Source organism: Nicotiana sylvestris, chromosome 9 (genome assembly GCF_000393655.2).
Source record: "Nicotiana sylvestris chromosome 9, ASM39365v2, whole genome shotgun sequence".
NCBI lineage: Eukaryota > Viridiplantae > Streptophyta > Magnoliopsida > Solanales > Solanaceae > Nicotiana > Nicotiana sylvestris.
The window spans coordinates 8,133,779-8,158,402 of NC_091065.1; the positions used below are offsets into that span (position 1 = coordinate 8,133,779).

The window sequence follows — 24,624 nt, forward strand, 5'->3', positions numbered from 1 at the left end:
GTGGAGCTCAGTTTTGTGTATAATGTTGTGGCCGCGTGCATGGCTGCATGTTCATCACCGCATACCAACAAAACCAGTCACCTGAACAGAACCTGGCTGATTACTCACACACACAACCTTGTTAGTTTTGAGGCATTTAATCATATAGGAAATCGCACGTTGGGATGCAATGCACCTAAACAGTTAAACGCTTCTACCATGTGTTTGAACGGGTTGCGTGTTTCAACCCGGCCTTAAACTAGCCTTCTTCACTATGTACCTCTTTTTTTCCTTTTTTTTATTTATTTATTTTGTCACTCTTTTTTCCCTTTTTTTTTCTTTTTCACTCAATTTTCTTTCTCCTTTTCTTTCAGTTTTTTTTTTACTTAATTTATTTTATAGCTATGATCGAATCCGATGGAGATTGTCTACGTATCATGACCCCGCATGAATCAGATCTTGCGTAGTTCGGGACCAATAAAGATAAACAATACTCAACATTTATTTTTTTAATTTTCATATTAAAACAAACTGGGTTTCAAAGGTTTAAAGATGACCTACAAACTTGAAAATCAGACAACCCGCATATTCTGATCAAAAGATTTACAAACTCGAAAACAAACGGCCAGCTTCCTTTCCCCGTTTGTCAAATGCAACCAAACGGCTATTTTTGCAAATGTGGCCCCTTCCAATTCTCACATGAATTTTGAGGCCGGGGAGGATTATTTTATGACACTTTACCAACTTGTCCATTCTTTTACGAAAATAACCTTTCGACAACTGAAAAAATTCAAACGGTATTCACCTGACCGCCGACTCTTTGTTTTTTTTTCTTTTTTAATAAAAACCTGGTGTTGCAAACACGGCCCTTCAGCGCCTCGGGGACGAAGATTTATAGGGCTGTGTGGGTCAACTAGACCAAAAATCCTAAACATGACCCAAAAGTGGCTGTTTATGCAAAGTCAGCCTTCCGGCGTTCCTTTCGGGAACATTCGGCTATTTATGACATAACAACATCACCTGACTTATTTATGACTCTTTTTATCGTTTTTCAAATTAGAAAACTCAATATTGCAAACACAACCTTTCAACGCCTCGGGGACGAAGATTTTAAGGCTGTGTGGGTCAACTGGACCAAATCTTTAAAAATGACCCAAAGGTGGCTGTTTATGCAAAGTCAGCCTTCCGGCGTCCTTTTTGGGAACATTCGGCTATTTATGACAAAACAGCATCACCTGACTTATTTTGACACATTTTTCGTTTATTGGTTTTGGCTACCTTAGAAAAATGGTGGGGTTGAACCCGATGGGGGTTGCCTACGTATCTCACATCCGGTGAGAATCAAACCGGCGTAGTTCGGGGCGGTCAAAAATAGGGGAAACAAAAATAAAATCCTTTAAAGAAAAGAAGAATAACCATTTTTCTGGAATTTGTTTTTTTTTTTGGAAAAGAGACCGAGGAAACATTTATACATTTTAAACTTCCTTTTTTTTGAAATTTCGAAAATCTTTTAAAGAGGTACTACAAATGAAACAAAAAAAAATTTGAATTTTTTTTTTATTTATATACATTTTGGATCTTGAAAGTGATTAAAGGGAATAGCCAAACTGAAAGACAAGCTTTGTTTTCATTTTTTTTATATATTTTTTTTAGAAAATTCCGGTGAGGTTTTGACATTACTTGGACATTGGTTTTTTCACAAAAAAAAATAAGCAATTATCTCCCTACCCTGCTATTTTTTTTTTTTGAAAATTTTTTGGAAACTGGTCAGCATGCAGATCTGAAGCAAATAGATGCGCAAAACAAACGGGATGCAGCAGGATGGTCTTTTCATTCCAGGTTGCTTGTCCTAGACGGACCCAACCCCTGTGTCGAGTCCCCTATGTCAAATGCAACATGATGCAGATAAACGTTCCTACTAGGGATCCGGCATGAGGTTTCGTTATACTAGGTTTATAACCTGGGTAGATGTTCTAGACTGTGTACCCGAGCGGACAACTCGAGTCGAGGAGGGGCAACTTACCGGGAACCAAAAGGCCGTCCGGCTTCGTAACTTATCCGTCCTCTTTCTTATTTCAGGTATTGACACTAACAGAATAGGGAGCCTCGACCAGCGAGCTTCTCCCCGGAGGTAAGAAGAGAAGGGTTTCGGCACAGTTTATATACAGTTCAGATAATATCAATGCGGTAAAAGACAACATTTAGTATGTTATGTCAAAACATGTAATATATATCAGATAATAAAGCCAAATATATCAATTATTCTAAGCTCGAATTCTTGAACCCTGAACCAGCGGTTCTGGGTTTAATTTCCCAGCAGCGGTTTTGTTATACTGGGTTTATAACCTGTGTATACGTTCTAGACTGTGTACCCGAGCGGACAACTCGAGCCGAGGAGGGGGCTACGTACCGGGGACCCGCGAGATCGTCCGGCTTTGTAACTTGTCCGGCCTCTTTCTTATTTCAGGTATTGACACTAACAGAATAGGGAGTCTCGTCTAGCGAGCTTCTCCACGGAGGTAAGAAGAGAAAGGTTTCGGCACAGTTTATATGTACAGTTCAAGTAATATCAAAGCGGTAAAAGCAGCATTTAGCACATTAGGCTCAAACATGTAAAAATCAGATAAAACAGAATATAACAATTTGTCTAAGCTCGAATTCTAACCCTGAACCAGTGGTTCTGGGTATAGTTTTTCCCCAGCAGAGTCGCCAGAGCTGTCACACCTCCTTTTTGCGCGCCTACCCCGAAGGATAAATGCGAGGGAGTTTTTTCAATTTAAGTGACATATTCGAAATGGGATTATTTATTTAATTCAGAATCGCCACTTGGGAAAGGTTTGGCTTTTGGTGTCCCAAGTCACCGGTTTATCTTGAATCCCAAATCGAGGAAAATATTCGACTTTCCAAATGAAGTCTGCGAACCAGAAATTCTAAGTAAGGAATTCTGTTGACCCGAGGGAAGGTGTTAGGCACCCTCGAATCCCGTGGTTCTAGCACGGTCGCGGCCAATAATAAATTATTGTGACTATGAGTACAGTTCATGTGGCATAATTATGGTACGTATTTCCAAATTCGAGTGCACTCTTGTGTAACTTGACCTTAACTGCAAAGCCATAATAAAATTATAACGTTATTTACAATGTAATTTTGTCTTTCAATAATAATCAAGCGATGAAAGCGGACATAGTAAAAATATGAGAACCAAATAAAACACAATTTATTCAAAATAATATTAGCCAAATATAATCAATAAAGCAACCGTGCTAAAACCACGGGACTCGAGGAATTCCTTACACCTTCTCCCCGGACACCAGAATTTCTTACCTGGACTTTGTTTTCGCAGACCAATAATAATAGAGTCAAATTTTCTTTTTAATAGGGATTTCAAATAAAAGGTACTTGGAACACCCAAAAATCAAATTCCAAGTGGCGACTCTGTAAATAAAGCAATCCCTGCTCAAATTTGTCACTTTAATTGGAAAAGCTCTTTAACCTACAATCCATATCATTACATATCTTTTGGAGGGGTAAAAAAGGGTGTGACAATTATTGGTGCTGAGCTGTAATTCTTTTCTGTGTTTACCTTGTTTCTGTATAGTTGTTGTTGTCCTGTATATCCTGTGTTATTTTACTATTTTACTTAATTATATTGTTCTGTTCTATACTGTTGACCTTATTATTTTATTTAACCTCCGTAGGGCCCTGACCTTCCTCGTCACTACCTAACCAAGGTTAGGCTTGGCACTTACTGAGTACTGTCGTGCCCTTTTTGCACATGGTTTTCATGTGCAGATCCAGGTACCGCTACTCAGGCCTACCATCCTTGAGGGAGGCGACCGCTCTAGTGACTTCGAGGTACATCTGCCGCGTCCGCAGATTGAGGAGTCCCTTTCTATTCTAACTGTTAAACATTGCCCTTCTGTATTTTCTTCCTTGTTAGATATTCTGGATTTAGACTGTTAGATATTCTAAAGGCTTGTGTTTCTGTGAATTTCCTGGTTTTGGGATAGTGTACTTGGTTTTGACAATGTTGTGTTGTATATGCCGAGCGACATTATAACTATTGTTTCCATTCAGTTATTTTGGTTTTTAGATTATTTCTTCCGCAAGTTTCGTTTATGTTCCGCATTTATTAGGCTTACCTAGTCATAGAGACTAGCTGCCGTCACGACAGTTCACGGAGGGCTAACTGGGGTCGTAACAAAAATAGACTGTCACTATACAAAAATTATACAAATAGGATGGTCTTTGTATTATTTATATACAATAGACTATCACTATACAATAAATATACTAAATAGACTGCCACTATACAAAAACATATACAAAATAAACTGTCGATATACAACAAATATACAAAATAGACAAAAAATATCAATTGAACCCGTCGATAAATGGCTACATTAAAAGTATCAATAGTACATTTTTTTTGATAAAGGTCCCAGGGGACGCTGATTATTATTAAGCATTAAAGTAAAGAGAATTATTATAGTGTTGGACTGATCTTATCGAAGCAGTCCCTAGTTTGTCTTTGCAGAAATTAGATAAAGAAAATAAAGATGGTTTACTCCAGAAGTGCTCGCCACACTCAGTATTAGTATGTGAGTTGTTGTTGCTCCCAAACTTCGCTAGTGTGTGCGCCACTTGGTTTCCTTCGTGGTAGACATGCCTAACTTTCGGTTGGTTTAGAGATTCTAATAGGAACCTGCAATCATGTAGAAGATTCCCATTAGCTTTATGTGAGAATTGTCATGCAATGATTGTAGTAATACTTGGCTATCTGTTTCCACTATAAACAAAATTTGATTTTTTGTGAACACAAGTTCTAATACTTTCAGAAGGGCGATTATTTCAGCTTGGATGGGGGATGAGGCCATTGTGTGGTAAGAGAAACTATCAATCCATTGACCTTCGTAGTTTCTGATGATTCCTCCTGCTCCTCCGTTATCAGAGTTTTTTTGGTATGCACCATCTATGTTGAGTTTACAGTTGTTGTGTGGTGGGGGTTCCATTTTATCAGTGTTTTGTTATCATAAGATGTTTGAAGTTCTGATTTGTCAGACAAATATATTCCATAGCATATGTCACACCTCCTTTTTGCGCGCCTACCCCGAAGGATAAATGCGAGGGAGTTTTTCCAATTTAAGTGACAATATTCGAAATGAGATTATTTATTTAATTCAGAGTCGCCACTTGGGAAAGGTTTGGCTTTTGGTGTCCCAAGTCACCGGTTTATCTTGAATCCCAAATCGAGGAAAATATTCGACTTTCCAAATGAAGTCTGCGAACCAGAAATTCTAAGTAAGGAATTTTGTTGACCCGAGGGAAGGTGTTAGGCACCCTCGAATCCCGTGGTTCTAGCACGGTCGCTTAAATTGTTATAATGGCTAAATATTTGATTTTAATACATGTTATAACTTGTGTGCTTTTATTAAGTTTAAACCGCTTTTATTATTATTTTTTAATAGAATTGCAACGTCGTGAAAATGCATCTCGAACCACGTCGCAATCAATGCACCCGTGGTTGTTAATACATTCTGACTCCATTGAGATTTGGATTTGGGTCACATAAATGCGCACCCGAATTTAAGAATGTAATTTAATTAAAATCGCGCCTAAAGAGTCTAACGCGTTATTATCTTTGAGGAAGGCTGCGAAATTCGCTGAACAACCCATCCCAAATTCTGAGTATTTTTAGTATATACATTTATGAGGGCCCCGCAGTTTGTGCATTTTATTGGGCGAGGCTCGACTCATTTTATTTTTAAAAGGGCAAGCCTAAAAGCAACTATAATTTTTATTTTTTTTGTTTTGTCTCTATCAAAAAAAATTCCTAATTTATTTACTAAGATTATCTAGAGCCATTATAATCGAGTTATATGAGATGCACCCCCGAAATTTAGAAATTAAGCATCACAACTACGTCACGGGAACCGTACCCGTAATCACAATGATTTATTAATTGCACCTAATCAACCAAACTTGATTAATAACATCTACCAATTCAAACAAATCTAGCTTTCATTTAGTGACTTGAGAAAATAATTCTAATCAAACACACATAAATCAAAACAGAAACAAAAAAAACAATAGTAAAACATTTAAACAGATCTAAATCAAAACTGAAACATTCATCTAATGCAAACAAGAAATTAGAGGAAATGAACCTTTGATATGAATATTCTATCAATAGACTGAGAAGACAACCTTCTTCATGAAATGAATACAGCTCAACAATCGTTACTCCAAAACGAAATAAATCCAAGCAAAACCATACGGACTAGAAGGAGACTCAAACGGAAACCCGGACTAGCGACTTTGACCGGCGACGAAAATCCAAACGCATCTGTTCCGATTTTTTTTAGCCGATTTCAGCAGATCTTTTGGCTCATTTTGGTGGTGTTAGGGGTGAATTTTATGGCTGTTTGCAACAGGTTTTTGCTGCTATTTTAGAGGTCGTTTTGACTGAAGAAACAGAGCTATTTTCAAACTTGTTTTGATGTGTTTTGAACTGATTTTGATGGCTGAAATACTGGAGCTTCAAGGCTGGTTTTGATGGTGAAAAGTTCGTTGTTTTATGGTTTGAGAAGAAAGAAAGAAGGAGATACGTTGGGGAGGGGGTGTTCTGCCTGTGTATATCCGCGGTATATCGAGTGTATATCAAAGGTATACCCTGCCGCGTTTTTGGGAGGGGAGGTGTTCTTTTGCCAGAAAAATGGGTAGTAGTTGGGTGGTTTGAAGAAGATGAAGAGAGGAGAGGGGTCTGGTCTCTAAGGTCCTCTCCCGTGTGTGTTTTTGTATGGGTTTTTATGGAGAATATTGAAGACCATGTGTGGGTTGTGTGTTGTGTGCATGTGCTAGCATGTGTGAGTTGTGTGTTGTGTTCATGTGCTAGCATGTGTGAGTTATGTGTTGTGTTCATGTGCTAGCATGTTGTCATGTGCGTCTCGGCTGAAAATATTTTGGGCTAGGTCCGAAAATTAGGCCTAAAATGAGTCGTTTGAACCCAAATATTATTCTTTCCTCGCAACCGAGAATAAAAACACGACCTTATTTAATTAATCCTACGTAAGCAGAATAATTATTAAAAAAAACTGTCAATTAAAACAAATATATATATATATATATATATATATATATATTTTGTATTTTTAAATTTATATTAAAATAAAAAATAAAGTACTATTTTTGTATTTTTTCAAAATTTATGAGAAATAAATAAACTAAAATTTATATGTCTTTTTTTGTAATTTTCATTTTTGTGACGAAAATAAAGTAAAAAGAGTCAAAATAAGCTGAAATAGCTACATTAAGGCTAAATTAAATATTTACGTGCTAAAAATGTGAAAGATTTGGGGAGGGACAAAAATCACATGTCAACAGCATACATAATTATTTTCCTAGTATCAATGTGGTGGGAATCGTTATTAAAGAGGTTGTCGTTGCGGTTTTGCCAAATATGCCAAAGGATAATAGGGGTTACTATTGTAGACATGTGATTTTTTACTCTCCCCAAGATTTTTCATATTTTAGCACGTAAATATTTAATTTAGACCTAATATAGCTATTTCAACTAATTTTTACTCTTTTACTTTAGTTTATTACAAGAAAAATAAAAATTACAAAAATTGTTCCATTAATGTTTTGTAGTCATTTTTAATCTTGAAAAATACCAAAAAAATAGTTTATTTTAATGGTCAGTCTTACTTTAATAGTTATTTTATTTAAGTAGGATTAATTAATAAATGAGATCGCATTTTTAATCTCGTTCACAGGTAAAGAATAAAACTTGGGCTCGAGCAACTCATTTTTAGGCCTAATTTTGGACCTAGCCCATAATTCCTAGGTCATACCCCTAACCTAATTCCTACCCCTATATAATAGTACCTAATGCACAAAATAATGGAGGGACGCCTAAAACCCATCTGATCCGCTGTTTTCTATCTTCAGCAAAACGGACACACAGCAATTAGCGTTTCCATAGATGGGACAAAACAAAAAACCCAAAAACATGAGCTAACCTAGAGATAGACTAACGCCTAAAGCAAAGAAAAGAAAAAAGATCGGCCACTTCTCTGGAAGAGATCGAAAAAAAAACAAAAATGAAGGACCCCATCTGACTCCTCATGAGAAACGGAAATCAACAGCCATAAACACAAACGAAACCTAGCACTTTTCGTGAGGAATTTGGATCTGTTTGGCGCAACTAGAGTGAGCTGTAGCTTTAGTAGAATCCCGTTTCGGTCGATGTGAAGGTTTGTTTGCCGATTCGAGTTTTGTCTGCCAAGGTCTGGGTTCATCGTGGTCATGTCCGGGTCTTGTTTGCTTTGAGATTTTCCTGATATAAAACTCAAAAGCTCAGATTCAACACAAAGGTCCAATTCTTTTAACTCTTCGTCAATTTTATTTCATTTTTAAAAATAAAAATAAAAACAACTTGTATGGATCAGTCGATGTATGATTCTATTGGATGTTTAATTATTTGATGAAGCTATCTCATGACCTGTTTGAGTGATTTTGGATAAGTGTTAAAGTGTAAATAGATTCCTACACTATAGTTAAATATAGTGTAGTCAGTGAGCTTTTTGCTCCATTATTGATCTTAGCATTTGAGGTTTCTGCACAATGATATTCTATTTCACCGTTAAGTGGGGCAAAATGTATAGTATTAATGATCTTCCCATCTCTTGCAAACCGTGTGGTCTCAAATTTTATACTAATGCTGTTGTTGCTTTGATCGAGAAATAACATAAAAGGGGAATTCGTGATAACGTGTATGGCTTTATTGTGTTGTCTTTGTTCTCGTTTAATTTGTCGAAGTTCACTTGGGAAGAGTAAGTCGGCCTCTTCCTCACAATAATTCCATAATTCACGGTCTTCACAATAATCTAAAAATTGAGAAAGAATAATGAACATTTGTAGCTTGCTTTAGGTGCATTTTTATAATAAATTATCGTGGTCATGGGTACGGTTCCTGTAGCATGGTCACGATATGTAAATCCTAATTCGGGGGTGCATTTCATGTAGCCTGATCATAGCAACTTCGAATAATAAAATCCTTTGAAATAAATTGAGGTGTGTCATGTTGAATAAAATCCCCAAAACCCATGGTCCTCACTTAATTAATTTTTAAATCTTTTAAAATTGAAGTGTGCCATTTAGTTGAATTTTCCATGGCCCTCGCAAACCTGAAAGTGCGTAGTTGCTTTAGGCACGCTATTTAAAAAAAGCTACTTTCCTAAACTCGGGTGTGCATTTATGTGACCCAAATCCAAATCTCAACAACATTAGATGAAATATGTCGTAGATCGCGGGTGCATTTATGTGACATGGTTCACGACGTGTTTTATATGACGTTGAAATCTTCTCCATAAATAATTAAATAAAAGCGGTTTAATAAGCTAAAATTGTACCATAGGTTAAAACATGTATTAAAATCAGTAAATAAACCAAATATAACAGATGAGCGACCGTGCTAGAACCACGGAACTCGGGAATGCCTAACACCTTCTTCCGGGTAAACAGAATTCCTTACCCGGATTTCTGTGTTTGCGGACTGTAATACACAGTCAATCTTTTTCTTGATTCGGGATTTGAACCGGTGACTTGGGACACCATAAAAGTATACCAAGTGGCGACTCTGAATTAAATATAAATAATCTCGTTCAATTGTCACTTAAATTGGAAAAAACTCCCTATATACTCCCTTCCGGGGGTGTAGTGAAAAGGGAGGTGTGACAGCTCTGGCGACTCTGCTGGGGATTTGAAACCAGAATCTCTTGTTCAGGGTTCAGAATTTGAGCTTAGATGAATTGTTGTATTTGGCTTTATCTGTTATATGATTTTATTACATGCTTGGGCCTAATGTGTTAAATGAGGCTTTTACTGCTTTGATATTATCTGAACTGTATATAAACTGCTATGAAACCCTTCTCTTCTCATCTTCAGGGATGTGCTCGCTGGTCGAGACTCCTTATTCTGTTAGTGCCATACCTTGAAATAAGAAAGAGGCTCGGACAAGTTACTAAGCCGGATGGACTTTTGGTTCCCGGTACGTTGCCCCCTCCTCGACTCGATTGTCCGCTCGGTACACAGTCTAGAACACATACCCAGGTTTTGAACCTAGAATAACTCAGCCTCATGCCGGATCCCTAGTAGGAACGTTTGTTTGCATCATGTGCATTCGATTTAGAGACTCAACACAGGGGTTAGGTCTGTCTAGGACAGGTGTATCCGAAATGAAAAGACTATCCTGATGCATGTTATGTGCTACTTGCGTATCTGTCTATTTCGGCATGCATGCTGGCTTCTAGAATAAGGAAAGAAAATGAAAAAAAATGAAAATCAAAAAAAAAAAAAAAAAAAAGAGAGAGTAAGAGGTAAGTATTTGAATTACCCTGAAATTCTGTTGAAAGTTTGAAAAAAAAGAAGAGAAAAGTCATTCAAAATAAGTCATATTTTCTTTTGTTCCGTCGAAACTGGGCGAACACGCGTGTCTGATTCTCATCGGATGTGAGATACGTAGGGAACCTCATCGGTTCCGGCCCACATTTTTTTAAAAAAAAAAATCAAAAATATTTTTCATTACTTTCTTCTTTAGAAAGTCTTTCTTTTAGACCCCAATAATTTTTAAAAAAAATATACAAAAATATTTTCTTTTAATTTCTTCTCAAAATCCAAAAATATTTTCGTTCTTCTTTCAAAACTGAAAAGAAAATTCAAAAATATTTTTTTAGAAGCATTTCTTTCATAAATTAAAAAATAAAAAAATCCAAAAATATTTTCTTTCTTCTTTAGAAGTTTTTCTTTCGAAATTCCAGAAAAAAAAATAAAAAATATCTTTCTTCTTTAGAAGTCTTTCTTTGCAAAAATGCTGAAGAAAAATCAAAATCCAAAAATATTCCCTTTCTTCTTTATAAGTCTTTCTTTCGAAAAAATAAAATAAAAAATTTAAAAAAAGTTAGTTTATTTACTTTATTCATGATCTTTCCGAACTACGCAAGATCTGATTTATGTTCTCACATGATACGTAGGCAACCCACATCAGGTTCGATAAACCATTGAAAAGAAAAATAAGAAAAAAAATGAAAAACAAAATGGAAAATATTATTAATAATAAGAACCGACTGAGTCCGTTCTAACATGTTTTGTTTTGAATTGTGAAGAAAGTTGAGGTGGTCGGTTTGTGGTAAGCTGGAAATACAAGATCCAAGAAAAAATGATAACTAACATCGAAGCTGTTACAAGTTCTTAAGAGACTCAGGGTCAGAGGGTTCAACAAGAGTCTACTGTGTTTGAGAAAAATAAAATGCTGAAACAACAAATGATCAAAATGTGTCAAGCATGGGCCAGTGGTCAAGGACAACCTCGTCATGAGTCATAATTTGCTTCACATCAAGAGAAATACCATTCTCCTGAGTACCACTCGTACTCGTTTGATCTTCCTGCAAACATTGAGAACCCTGCCCGAAAGATGGTACATGAAGAAATGACCCAAAGAGTAAAAACCTTAGAACAACAGTTGAAAAACATGCAAGGGTTAGCAGGTCAAAAGAGTGTTGCCTTCAAAGATCTATGTATGTTCCCTGATGTCCACTTACCGCCTGGTTTCGAGACTCCCAAATTTGAAAAGTATGATGGACATGGAGATCCCATAGCCTACCTAAAAAGGTATTGCAATCCACTGAGAGGTGCAGGAAGAAACGAAAAATTGCTGATGGCTTATTTTGGGGAAAGCCTTACGGGAGTAGCATCCGAATGGTTTTTGGATCAAGACACATCTCGCGGGTATGTATGGAATGACATGGCACGGGCCTTTGTCAATCAGTTCCAATACAACATCGACATTGCCCCAGACCGCATTTCCCTTTCAAACCTGAAGAAGAAACCAAGTGAAAGTTTCAGGGAATATGCCATTAAATGGAGAGAGCAAGCAGCTCGAGTTAAGCCACCCATGGATGACCACGAGCTAATCACTGTCTTCCTTTAAGCGCAAGAGCCAGATTACTTTCAAAACATGATGTCCGCAGTTGGCAAATCCTTCTCGGAAGCAATCAAAATGGGAGAAATGGTAGAGAATGGTCTTAAGACATGCAAAATTATAAGTCAAGCAGTTTTTAAAGCCGCAACTCAGGCTGTCCGAGTTGAATCCGATAATTTTAGCGACACAAATGAGAAGGTTGAAGAAATCATGATGACATCAGGGTCGATAAGAGGTCCCAGGAGAACATCTCGAAGGTATGAGCAGCCTCTTCAAGTTTTACATGACTCCCCTGAGTAGTATTATCCACCTCAGAACCCTCAATACTCTGTCGCTCCACCTCAGTATATTGTCCAGCCACCAAAACACCCCAGAAGGCGAGCACGAGCATCACGAAATCTCCAACAGCCTCCACAAAATTTTCAGGTGCCCTAAAACACATCCCAACCAGAGGTATAAAGAGGAACAAAGGTTGAAAGATAATTTTACACCAATTGGAGAGTCCTATGCAAGCTTATTTGAGAAGTTAAAGCATTATGAGATGATTGCACCTATTCCTCCGAATCATGTGGACCTACGTGCGAGAAGCTTTGACCCTTCTAAAAGGTGTGAATACCATTCCAATGCCCAGGGGCACAATGTTGAAAACTGTCGAGATTTGAAAAGAGAAATAGAAAGGATGATACAGGAGAATCTGATTGTGATCCAAGACAGTGACACCTAGAATATCGCACAGAATCCTTTACCTGCACATGATGATGCACACTTTGTGGGGATGATGTGGTGACAGGGAGTATGAGAATCTTCTCGGGAATTTGCTAACTGAAGTTAATGATTTTGAAATTGGAGAAGGCTCTACTGATTCTGATGAGCAAATTTGTGGCTAAATGTCAAGCCTAACAATTAAAAAGTCATGCCCTCCTCACTAGGAAGGAATCTTGTTAGTTTGTTTTGATGTTTTTTCTATTACCTGGGTTATTTCAGGGTTGTGATCTAGATTTTATTTGTTTTATTGAGTCAAACCCTTCTATCCCTCCATTCTGTTTGTGCAAGTCTTGTCTGTCTATTCTGTTGCTATTTTCATTATTCGGGTTATTTTAGGGTTGTAACTCATATTTTGGGTTGCTTGTTTAGTTGTAAAACTCTTTCATCCTTTACTCAATAAAATACAGTTTGTCCTTTTGAGTCATTCTGTTCCTAGTTCTTTTGTCGCTAGTTCTAATGACATGACATGCATGCGAAAATTTTGGCCAGATCTTAGGAACTGATTTAATCTGGAATTGGATAACTAAAAAAATACATTTGAGGATGAATAAAGAGTTGGAATACTTTGGAACTAATGTCGAGTAAAATTCACTTTCAAATCATTGTGAAGATCGGGCTTGAGGATGTTTAATCAATTGAAGTTTGTTGGAAAGTTTGTCACTAAGGGATGAAAAAATGTCTTGTGACCACGGCACACCAAAAATACAGACATGTTCGTCAATGCTGTGATCGCGAAAAGATACCATGTTTGACGTTCTCGAGGTTGGGAGGCCCTTTTTCTGCTACCCAAACACTTTATATCCTTTGCTACCCCTTTTGAGCCTGTGTTATTTTTCTTTGACTACCCTCTTTTGGAATCAAATTTAGAGTAAAAAAAAAAAGAAAAAAGAAAAAAAATTCATGTCCCAAGAGTACAAAGTGGGGCAATTCTTAGAAAGTTCAGAGAAAAAAAAAAGAGAATTGTCAAAGGTCCATGCCTTAAAAAATAGAAGTTGGGGCAAACAAAAAAAAGAAACAAAAAGAAAAAAAAAGAAAAAAAGGAAAAAGGAAAAAGGAAAAAAGAAAATAGAAAGAAAGACGAAAAATAGTTTAGGTCTGATATTTGAACTACGTTCGACCTGATTCCTTAAAAAATAAGGATACGTAGGCAGCCTCACGGTTCGATCCAACCAAATAAGAATTTAGAAGAAAAAGAAAAAAAATAGAAAAAATAGAAAATCCAAAAAATCTCCAACATCTGAAACTGGGGCAAAAATTTTATTTCATTTTTGAAAGAGTCGATTCCAAGAGTTGTAAGTCTACAATCTCCTTTGCTTTGAGTCTATTTTGAGCCTTCATGGCATCTTTTCTTCCTAACCATATCCAAAATCCTTCCAAATAAAGACCTCCTGATCAACCTTCAAGAATGCCAAGAAATGCATGTAATGAGCAACAGTTGTCACGCGACATAGAACATTGTTACTTGCTCACACGAGAAAGCAAAAGAAAAAGAAAATAAAGAAGAAAATGAGAGAGTCTTACTAGTGAAAACCCTCAAGGGCACTGTAAGGCGATGGTAAGTAGAGATTAATAAATGAGAGAGACTTGTTGGTGAAAATCCCTCGGGGCACCACTAGTCGAAAGTGAGTCACGAAGCTGATGCAAAGAATTGGCACGAACAAGCCCGACTTCAAAGCTCATAAGAATGGCAAAGGGAAGATTGGATTAGTTTGATAGATCAGGCCGTTAAGTCCAAAATGCATGTCATGACCATTAAGGCTAGTTATTGAAAAAAAAACTCTTCCTTCTGTCCTTCCGACAGGGGGCATTTCTTGTTAATATTGTTTCTTTATAGCATTGTGTCCTTCCCTCTGAGTCAGTCCTTGTCAAAACAAGCAAGAAAAGATTTCAAAATCTGCTACCAACTTTTCAGTTGCACAAAGTAAATTTGTCTAGTACACTCGGTTATTACTGTCAACGTGCCTTGAGGATTCATGCAAGAGCTCCCCCAAAAGACTATTGTCACCCTATTTGGCGTAAGCAAAGATAACTTGTGATTCTCTCTAACAGACAAATTGCTCAAAAGCGGGAAGTCATTCACGATATCAGAAAAAGGTCATCTAAGAAAAGATCTCCAGTTGGGATAATGTTGATTGAGCCAGTAATACAATGGTACCGGGTGTGAAACAATTAGGGTTGATGCAGAGCAAAAGTCTCTTGAAGCCGACTCAAGCTGATTGAGCAGAAGCCAAGCTTCCCAAGACTCAAGGCCACAAACTGACCACCATTTTCAAAACTGACAAATTTTTCTTTGTATGGAACAGGAACAAAGCGGTGCAAGGAAAGTGATTCAAAAAGAAAAAAAATGAAAAAAAACAACAAAAAAAGAGAAGAAAAAGAAAAGACGAGCCGACAAAGGGAAGTTTCTCAAATCTTTGCCTTTATTTGTCTTGCTATTGTGCATAAAATCTTGCCATTGATCTTCACATATTACCTCCTAGGATAAAAAGTCCCAGTCTGATAGATTTTCCTCCCAATATAAATCTTAGTCTGATAAATCTTTCTCCTAAGATAGAAAACCTAGTCTGATGAATTTTCTCCTAGAATATAAATCTTAGTCTGAAGAATCTTTCTCCTAAGATAACAAATTAGAAGACCTGGTCTGATGATTTTTCTCCTAGGATCAAAATCTTAGTCTGATGAATTTTTCTCCTAAGATAGAAGACCTAGTCTGATGAACTTTCTCTTAGGATCAAAATCTTAGTCTGATGAATCTTTCTCCTAAAATAGAAGACCTAGTTTGATGAACTTTCTCGTAGGATCAAAATCTTAGTCTGATGAATCTTTCTCCTAAGATAGAAGACCTAGTCTGATGAACTTTCTCCTAGGATAGAAATCTTAGTCTGATGAATCTTTCTCCTAAGATAGAAAACCTAGTCTGATGAATTTTCTCCTAGGGTAAACATCTTAGTCGGATGAATCTTTCTCCTAAGATACCAAAAAACACAAAAAAAAAGGAGAAAAGGCCTAGTCTGATGAATTTCCTCCTAGGATTAACGTCTTAGTCTGATGAATCTTTCTCCTAAGATAGAAAACCTAGTCTGACGAATTTTCTCCTAGGATATTTTGAAAAAAAAGGAAGTTTGGATTTGAAAAACAAATGGGTCAGTTTTTAGTTTTCTTAAGATTATCAATGTTTAGTTTTCCTGAAATCAGGGGGGCCCGCCTAGAGAATAGGGTGGGTTTTTACTTTAGTCAAGCTTAGTTTATAGTTTTCCTAGTCTATTCTTTAGTTTGCTCTCATCATTGCATCAATAGTACAAGTGGTTTACAATTTTGCTAACAACTCACAAATCTTCCTAGTACAAACTAGGGCAGAAAAAATTTCTTTTGTTTTGTCTATTTTGTTGTAATCAGGCGCCTACCTGGAGAACAAGGGAAGATAGTTCAAGTTTCAAGGAAAAGCAGTTTCGAAGGAAGACAGTTCAAGTTTCAAGGGAAAACAGTTCGAGTTTCAAGGGAAACCAGTTCAAGATTCAAAGGAAGTCAGTTCAAGTTCAGCAATCAGGCGCCCACCTGGAAAAAAGGGAATTCAATTCAGAATGCAATTCAGGTCAGCAACAAAAGAAGCTCGCGTCAAGAATGCGAGTCAGCAGTCCGAGATGATCAACAGAAGTTTGTCACAATCCAAAATAAAAAGAAAAAGAAAAACAAAAAAAAAAACAACAAAAAGAAAGATAAAAAGTGAATCCAAATGCAGAAGTTAATGAAAGACGTGAGCTGTTCAAGACAGGGCTGAGGTCACAAGCTTTGCCTGTCCCATCTTGGTTTTAAAAGCTGAAGAAAATTGAACCAACACCTGCGGCTAACAAACATCAAGATTCAGATCAGGGTCCGCATGAAGAACCAACCAAGACTCAAGATCAAGCTTCAGAAGACTCATAGATAGGAATCTTGTAACTCTAGCTGAGAGGCTTAATTAATTTTTTTTTATTTTTGATTTTGATGTAATAATGGGACCGCGGACCTGAACCTCAGCGGAACGGCACCTCGACCGGCTCTTCACCTCGGCATACTCTATCATCTCAGTCACCTCTGAACTACACGTGTCCTGATTCCTTTATAGCCGAGGATATGTAGGCAGCTCAGATACCAGGGCTCGGTCACATTCCCTTTTTTTCTTAGTTTTGGTCTCTTTAAATAAGAGTCGGGTCAAAAAACATGTCTAGTCGTTCTTTGTCCGAAAACTCTTCGCGTTTCCATTCAAAGAGGGGCAGTTGTAGATATATGATTTTTGACCCTCCCCAAGATTTTTCATATTTTAGCACGTAAATATTTAATTTAGGCCTAATATAGCTATTTCAACTAATTTTTACTCTTTTACTTTATTTTATTACAAGAAAAATAAAAATTACAAAAATTGTTCCATTAATGTTTTGTAGTCATTTTTAATCTTGAAAAATACCAAAAAAAAATAGTTTATTTTAACGATCAGTCTTACTTTAATAGTTATTATATTTAATTAGGATTAATTAATAAATGAGATCGGATTTTTAATCTCATTCGCAGGGAAAGAATAAAACTTGGGCCCGAGCAACCCATTTTTAGGCCTAATTTTGGACCTAGCCCATAATTCATAGGTCATACCCCTAACCTAACCTACCCTATATAATAGTACCTAATGCAAAAAATAGTGGAGGGACGCCTAAAACCCATCTGACCCACCGTTTTCTATCTTCAGCAAAACGGACACACAGCAATTAGCGTTTCCACAGATGGGACAAAACAATAAACCCAAAAACATGAGCTAACCTAGAGATAGACTAACGCCTAAAGCAAAGAAAAGAAAAAAGATTGGCCACTTCTCTTGAAAAGATCGAAAAAAAAACAAAATGAAGGACCCCATCTGACTCCTCATGAGAAACGGAAATCAACAACCATAAACACAAACGAAACCTACCACTTTTCGAGAGGAATTTGGATCTGTTTGGCGCAACTAGAGTGAGTTGTAGCTTCAGTAGAATCCCGTTTCGGTCGATGTGAAGGTTTGTTTGCCGATTCGAGTTTTGTCTGCCAAGGTCTGGGTTCATCGTGGTCATGTCCGGGTCTTGTTTGCTTTGAGATTTCCCTGATATAAAACTCAAAAGCTCAGATTCAACACAAAGGTCCAATTCTTTTAACTCTTCGTCAATTTTAATTCATTTTTAAAAATAAAAATAAAAACAACTTGTATGGATCATTCGGTGTATGATTCTATTGGATGTTTAATTATTTGATGAAGCTATCTCATGACCTGTTTGAGTGATTTTGGATAAGTATTAAAATGAAAATAGATTCCTACACTATAGTTAAATATAGTGTAGTCAGTGAACTTTTTGGTCCATTATTGATCTTAGCATTTGAGGTTTCTGCACAGTGATATTCTATTTCACCGTTATGTGGGGCAAAATGTATAGTATTAATGATCTTCCCATTTCTTGCAAACCGTGTGGTCTCAAATTTTATACTAATGTTGTTGTTGCTTTTATCGAGAAATAACATAAAAGGGGAATTGGTGATAACGTGTATGGCTTTATTGTGTTGTCTTTGTTCTAGTTTAATTTGTCTAAGTTCACTTGGGAACGAGTAAGTTGGCCTCTTCCTCACAATAATTCCATAACTCATGGCCTTCACAATAATCTCAATATTTAGGAAGAATAATGAACATCCGTAGCTTGTTTTAGGCACATTTTTATAATAAATTATCGTGGCCATAGGTACGGTTCCTGTGGCATGGTCACGATATGTAATCCCAATTCGGGGGTGCATTTCATGTAGCCCGATCATACCAACTTCGAATAATAAAATCCTTTGAAATAAATTGAGGTGTGCCATGTTAAATAAAATCCCCAAAACCCATGGACATCATTTAATTAATTTTTAACTCTTTTAAAATTGAAGTGTGCCATTTAGTTGAATTTTCCATGGCCCTCGCAAACCTGAAAGTGCGTAGTTGCTTTAGGCACGCTATTTAAAAAGCTACTTTCCTAAACTCGGGTGTGCATTTATGTGACCCAAATCCAAATCTCAACAACGTTAGATGAAATGTGTTGTAGACCGCGGGTGCATTTATGTGACGTGGCTCAAGACGTGTTTTATATGACGTTGAAATCTTCCCCAAAAATAATTAAATAAAAGCGGTTTAATAAGCTAAAATTGTACCATAGGTTATAACATGTATTAAAATCAGTAAATAGGCCAAATATAACAGTTGAGTGACCGTGCTAGAACCACGGAACACGGGAATGCCTAACACCTTCACCCGGGTAAACAGAATTCTTTACCCGGATTTCTGTGTTCGCGGACTATAATACAGAGTCAATCTTTTTTCGATTCGGGATTTGAGCCGGTGACTTGGGACACCATAAAATTATCCCAAGTGGTGACTCTGAATTAAATATAAATAATCCCGCTTTGATTGTCAATTAAATTCGAAAAAACTCCCTATATACTCCCTTCAGGGGGTATAGTGAAAAGGGAGGTATGACAATTATTGCCATTTTTTTGTAGTAGGATGCTCGCATCGGATGTATAATTTTCTTTTATCCAGTCAAGGTGATGTGAGGGTGTTGGTGGCCTGAGCAACACTCTCCATAAGGCCCACTAGACGAACAAAATCATCCTGAAGCACTAGGGTGGCTATGAACCCCTCTAGAACTTGAGCTGGTCCGGCAGGAATAGTCTGGGCTGGAACCTCATCATCAAACTCCACCTGATGTTCTGCTACTGGTGCTGCTGCTCGAGCTCTAGGCTGAGCCTTGCCCCAGCCTCGGCCTCTGGCATGGCCTCAGCCTCGTCCTCTACCCCTCATAGGAGCTTCCACTGTGGGATCTAGCTGCTGCTCAACTAAAGATACGGTGCATGTTCTCGCCATCTACGAGAGAACAGAATAGAAGAGTTCAATTAGCATTGAAAGAACAAAATCGCACGACAGAGAAGAATAGAAGTGAAACTATTCCTAACTCCATAGCCTCTGGAAGATAAGTACAGACGTCTTTGTACCGATCCTCCAGACTCTACTAAGTTTGCTCATGAATTATGAGACCTAGGAAACCTAGTGCTCTGATACCAACTTGTCATGACCCGAAATTCCTATCTTCGGGACCGTGATGGCGCCTAACATTTCACTTGCTAGGCAAGCCAAAGTTAGATAGTTCACAAATCAACTTCAACAAATTTTTAATAATAGAATTTAATTAAGTCAATCAAAAGCTAAACAAAGTTTTTGGAATATTATAAAACCCAAAGTAACTGAAACATTTAGGATCTGGAGTCACAACTCACAAGCTACTACGATTTACTACATACAAAATCTGAAAGATATTACAATGTTTTGGAAGAAAGAAACAGTAAAGTAACAAGTTTAGGAAGAGACTCTAGGATCTGCGGATGCCAGCAGATCTACCTTGGTCTCTCGTCGATCAAGTCCAGCTGCTAAACTCGGGGTCAACTCAGGCCAGTACCAAAATATGCATAGAAAGTGCAATATCAGTACAAACCCACCCTATGTACTAGTAAGTGCCGAGCCTAACCTCGACGAAGTAGTGACGAGGTTAGGACAAGACACATACATAAATCTGTGCAGTTAAACAATACACGAGCACAATAACAACTAATAGAAGCTAAACAGATAATAACGGGAGGGGGGAACATGCTAAGGGGGTTACAAGATAAAGAATCACCGAAGTAAAGAAATTTAAGCAACTAGTACACCTTGAAACAGTAATAACAAGTAAACACAGCAATAGAAAATGCACGACATCACCCTTCGTGCTTTTACTCTCAACCTTACCAGATAATCAATAGAAATGGCACGGCATCACCCTTCGTACTTTTACTCTCAACCTCACCATATTAATTAAATAAGAATGGAACGGCATTACCCTTCGTATTTTTACTCTCAACTTCACCAAATAAATCAAATAAGAATAGCACGGCATCACCCATCGTGCATTAACACTCTCCCTCGCCAAAACAAGGCATAATAATAATAATAATAGGGAGATAGAAGTGACAACAACAACAAGTCTTACTTTAACATTTTTTTCCACAATATCAACCTCAACTTTCAGTCAATACCTAATCAATACCAAAATTCGTACATATGATAAGAACGATCAACATAACAATAAAGTAGTCTAAACATGGATAATATAATCATGGAAAGCTGCAATTTTATGAATAAGACTCACTAGCATGTTATGACTCAACAACAACGCGTAGGTACTCGTCACTTCACCTATGCGTTGTACTCAATATTCAAACACATAGCAAATAGGCAAATAAGACCTAATCCCTCAATTCAAGGTTAACCACGACACTTACCTCGCTCTGCGGTCCACTCAATGCTCAATTACCGCTTTTCCTTTAGTATCCACTTTCGAACCACTCGTATCTAGCCACAATTAACTCAATAACATTAATAATTGCTAAAGGAATTGTCACACCTCCTTTTTTACCTACACCTCCGGAAGGCGTATAAGGGAGTTTTTTCCAACTTAAAATGACAATCGAAACGAGATTATTTATTAAAAATTCAGCGTCACCACTTGGGATAATTTATGGTATCCCAAGTCACCGGTTTAAATCCCGAATCGAGGAAAAGATTGACTCTAGTTTACAGTCCACGAACATAGAAATCTGGGTAAGGAATTCTGTTAACCTGGGAGAATGTGTTAGGCATTCCCGAGTTCCGTGGTTCTAGCACGGTCGCTAGACTGTTGTATTTGGCCTATTTACTTGATTTTAATACATGTTTTAGCCTATGGTTCAATTTTAACTTTATAACCGCTTTTATTTAATAATTATTTTTTAGGAAAAAGATTCAACGTCATCTAAAATACGTCTCGAACCACGTCACATAAATGCACCCGCGGTGCACGACACATTTTTATCTAACGTTGTTGAGATTTGAATTTGGGTCACATAAATGCGCACCCGAGTTTAGGAAAACTAGTTTTTAAATAGCGCGCCTAGAGCAACTACGCATTCGCAAATTTGCGAAGGCCATGAAAATTCAACTAAATGGCACGCCTCGGTTTCTAAAGAGTCAAAATTAATTAAACGAGAGCCATGGGTTTTGAGATTTTATTTGGCTCATAGAAACATAACAAAATGAAAGCAGTCTTCTACAACCCAAGCCTCCTTTCTTAATTAATCCTAAAGCCCATGTATCTTATAAATCCAATTGGTCAAACTCTATTCTTTCTAGATTAATTCAAAAACAGAAATTTCCATAAATTTACATCAAAATAAATTACATGATAATAAAGATGACATTAACACACAGAAAAGCTTAAGAAAATATATTTATTCACGGCACAATCATGATAACGAAAGAGAGAAATATACCTTTTATTGATGCCCGAAATTCGGAAATTGCAACTCAATAGGGCTAAACAAAGCAACAATCTTTGAACCAAAACACCAAAATTAAAATCGGAACCCCAACGCGACTTCAATTAAACGACAAACCAAACCTCTAAAAATCTGACAACTCGAATTGAGCAAAGAAATATGGTTACGCGGCCTCAAAAGAGAAACCAATGATAAGTGGATTAATTGGAACTTGATGCAATCATTGCTTGTATGTGGTTGGAATTATAAGGCTTAGAAGTGAGAGAGAATTCCAATTTCCACCCCTTGTTGTATTTCAAATATTGGTATTCCTCCAATTTGCTTCCAACGCCAGTATCAGAAACTGAGATTCGAACGAGTGGGCGTCCAAATCGAGAGAAGGAAGTCAATTTTTACGGATAATTTGCAGAGATCATTCTAAGCGGCAACGTTGAACGGCGTAGAAAATGAGCTGCCGTTTTTTGTTTTTTTCTCTAGGTCTAGGTCTAAGAATTGAAAACTTAGTTAGGGTTTCTATAATTGGGTATTTTATATGAAAGTGGGAAGGGATGATGGTCATTGGATTAGAAGGAAATAGATGGCTAGGATTAAATCTTGCACTTAAATGGGCTAATGGGTTGGGAAGAATGGACTGAGGTTAATTGGGTTGGACCATGTCTTGTTGTGTCTCAAATTTGGGTTAAGAAGACTCCAAAATTATTATTCAAAACCATAGCTAAATTCCTTTAATATAAGATAACTATACTACATGATCCAAAAACAAATTGTAATTAATTAAACTAAACTATATTAAAATATGAAACTATTATATATATATTTTTTTATATTTTTTCAAGATATATATATATATATATATATATATATTTATATTTTTTCAAGATTACATAAAGGTAAAAATAAGGGGTACTATTTTTGCATTTTTTATTTAAATTTACAAAAGATACATAAACTAAAATATTTTTGTTATTTTCATTTTTTGTGATGAAATAAAGTAAAAGAGTCAAAATTATTTAAAATATCGAGGTTAGGCCTAAACTAAATATTTTACGCTAAAATAGGTGAAATTTCGGGGAGGGTCAAAAATCATATGTCTACAACTTCCCCTCTTTGACCGGAAATACGAAGTATTTTCAGACAAAGAATGACTAGACAGATTTTTTTGACCCGACCCTTATTTAGGGAGACCAAAACTAAGAGAAAGGAAGAGAATGTGACCGAGCCCTGGTATCTGAGCTGCCTACATATCCTTGGCTATAAAGGAATTAGGGCACGTGTAGTTCAGAGGTGAATGAAGTGATGAAGTATGCCGAGGTGGAGAGCCGATTGAGGTGCCGTTTCGCCGAGGTTCCGGTCCGCAGTCATGATGTTGCATCAAAAATCAAAACATGAACAAGACTAGATAAGCCTATCAACTACGAGTTACAAGATTCCTATCTATAAGTCTTCTGAAGCTTGATCTTGAGTCTTGAGTGGTTCTTCATGCAGACTTTAGATTTGAACCTTGACGCTTGCTAATTGCAGGTGCTAGTTCGTTCTTCTTCAGCTTTTCAGGCCAAAAAGGGACATGCAGAGCTTGTGACCTCAGCCCTGTCTTGAGCAGTTCACATTTTTCATTAACTTCTGCATTTGGATTCACTTCTTATCTTTTTTTTTTTTTCTGGATTGTGACTAACTTATGTTGATCATCTTGGACTGCTGACTCGCATTCTTGATGCGAGCTTCTTTTGTTGCTGACCTTAATTGCATTCTGAATTGAATTTCCCTTTTTTTCCAGGTGGGCGCATGATTGCTGACTTGAACCGTCTTCTCTTGTTACTTGACACTGTTTTCCCTTGCATCTTGAACCATTTTCCCTTGAAACTTGAACTGTCTTCCTTCTAAACTGCTTTCCCTTGAAACTTGAGATGTCTTCCCTTGTTCTCCAGGTGGACGCCTGATTACAACAAAACAAACAAAACAAAAGAAATTTTTTCTGCCTCAGTTTGCACTAGGAAGATTTGTGAGTTGTTAGCAAAATTGTAAACCACGTGTATTATTGATTGTAAGCACGTGATTTTTGCCCTATGAAAGAATTACTCCCAAAAATTCAAAATAAAACGATTTTCCTTGGTGTGCAATTTTGAGAATTTTGTGATATTTTGGATAATTATTTATATTTGTCTGTGCATGTTTATTTGTTAAATTAATAAAAAAAAAATATGTCGCATTTGCATTTAGGATTTAATTCTATAATTAGGAATAATTAAGCTTGTTTTACAAGAATGAAAATTACAAAAATATGCATCTTTTGTATTTTTAGCATTTAATGTCCAAATGTACAATTTTATGCTTAATTATTACTTAATTGTGCGTTAATTATTATTGGGAGTTAATTTGCGCTTTTATAACTTAATAATAATTTAAGGATTTTTAGAATTTAGTTTTAGAAAAATAAAAGAAGAAAAGAGAGCAAAAATATAAAGAAAATCGGAATTGGGCTCTTCTTCAAATTCAAACCACAAGCCCAAAAAATATCCAACCTTCCC

The 24,624-nt window shown here is 36.7% G+C and overlaps 3 long non-coding RNA genes across 4 annotated transcripts; 2 read left to right on the forward strand and 1 right to left on the reverse strand.

The window, feature by feature from the left end:
- Positions 1-4,210: 4,210 nt before the first annotated feature.
- On the reverse strand, positions 4,211-6,760 carry LOC138876945 (uncharacterized). Its single transcript, XR_011402258.1, has 2 exons — positions 6,147-6,760; positions 4,211-4,684 (listed from the first exon to the last, which is right to left on the reverse strand). It is a non-coding gene; the product is annotated as an uncharacterized lncRNA (long non-coding RNA).
- Positions 6,761-7,894: 1,134 nt separating this feature from the next.
- LOC138876862 (uncharacterized) lies at positions 7,895-16,458 on the forward strand. Of its 2 annotated transcripts, XR_011402172.1 has the most exons (3): positions 7,895-8,354; positions 9,928-10,030; positions 11,145-16,458. It is a non-coding gene; the product is annotated as an uncharacterized lncRNA (long non-coding RNA). The 2 variants fall into 2 exon arrangements; XR_011402173.1 differs by lacking the exon at positions 9,928-10,030.
- Positions 16,459-17,414: 956 nt separating this feature from the next.
- Positions 17,415-24,216, forward strand: LOC138876863 (uncharacterized). Its single transcript, XR_011402174.1, has 2 exons — positions 17,415-17,868; positions 23,874-24,216. It is a non-coding gene; the product is annotated as an uncharacterized lncRNA (long non-coding RNA).
- The last annotated feature ends 408 nt before the right edge of the window (positions 24,217-24,624 follow it).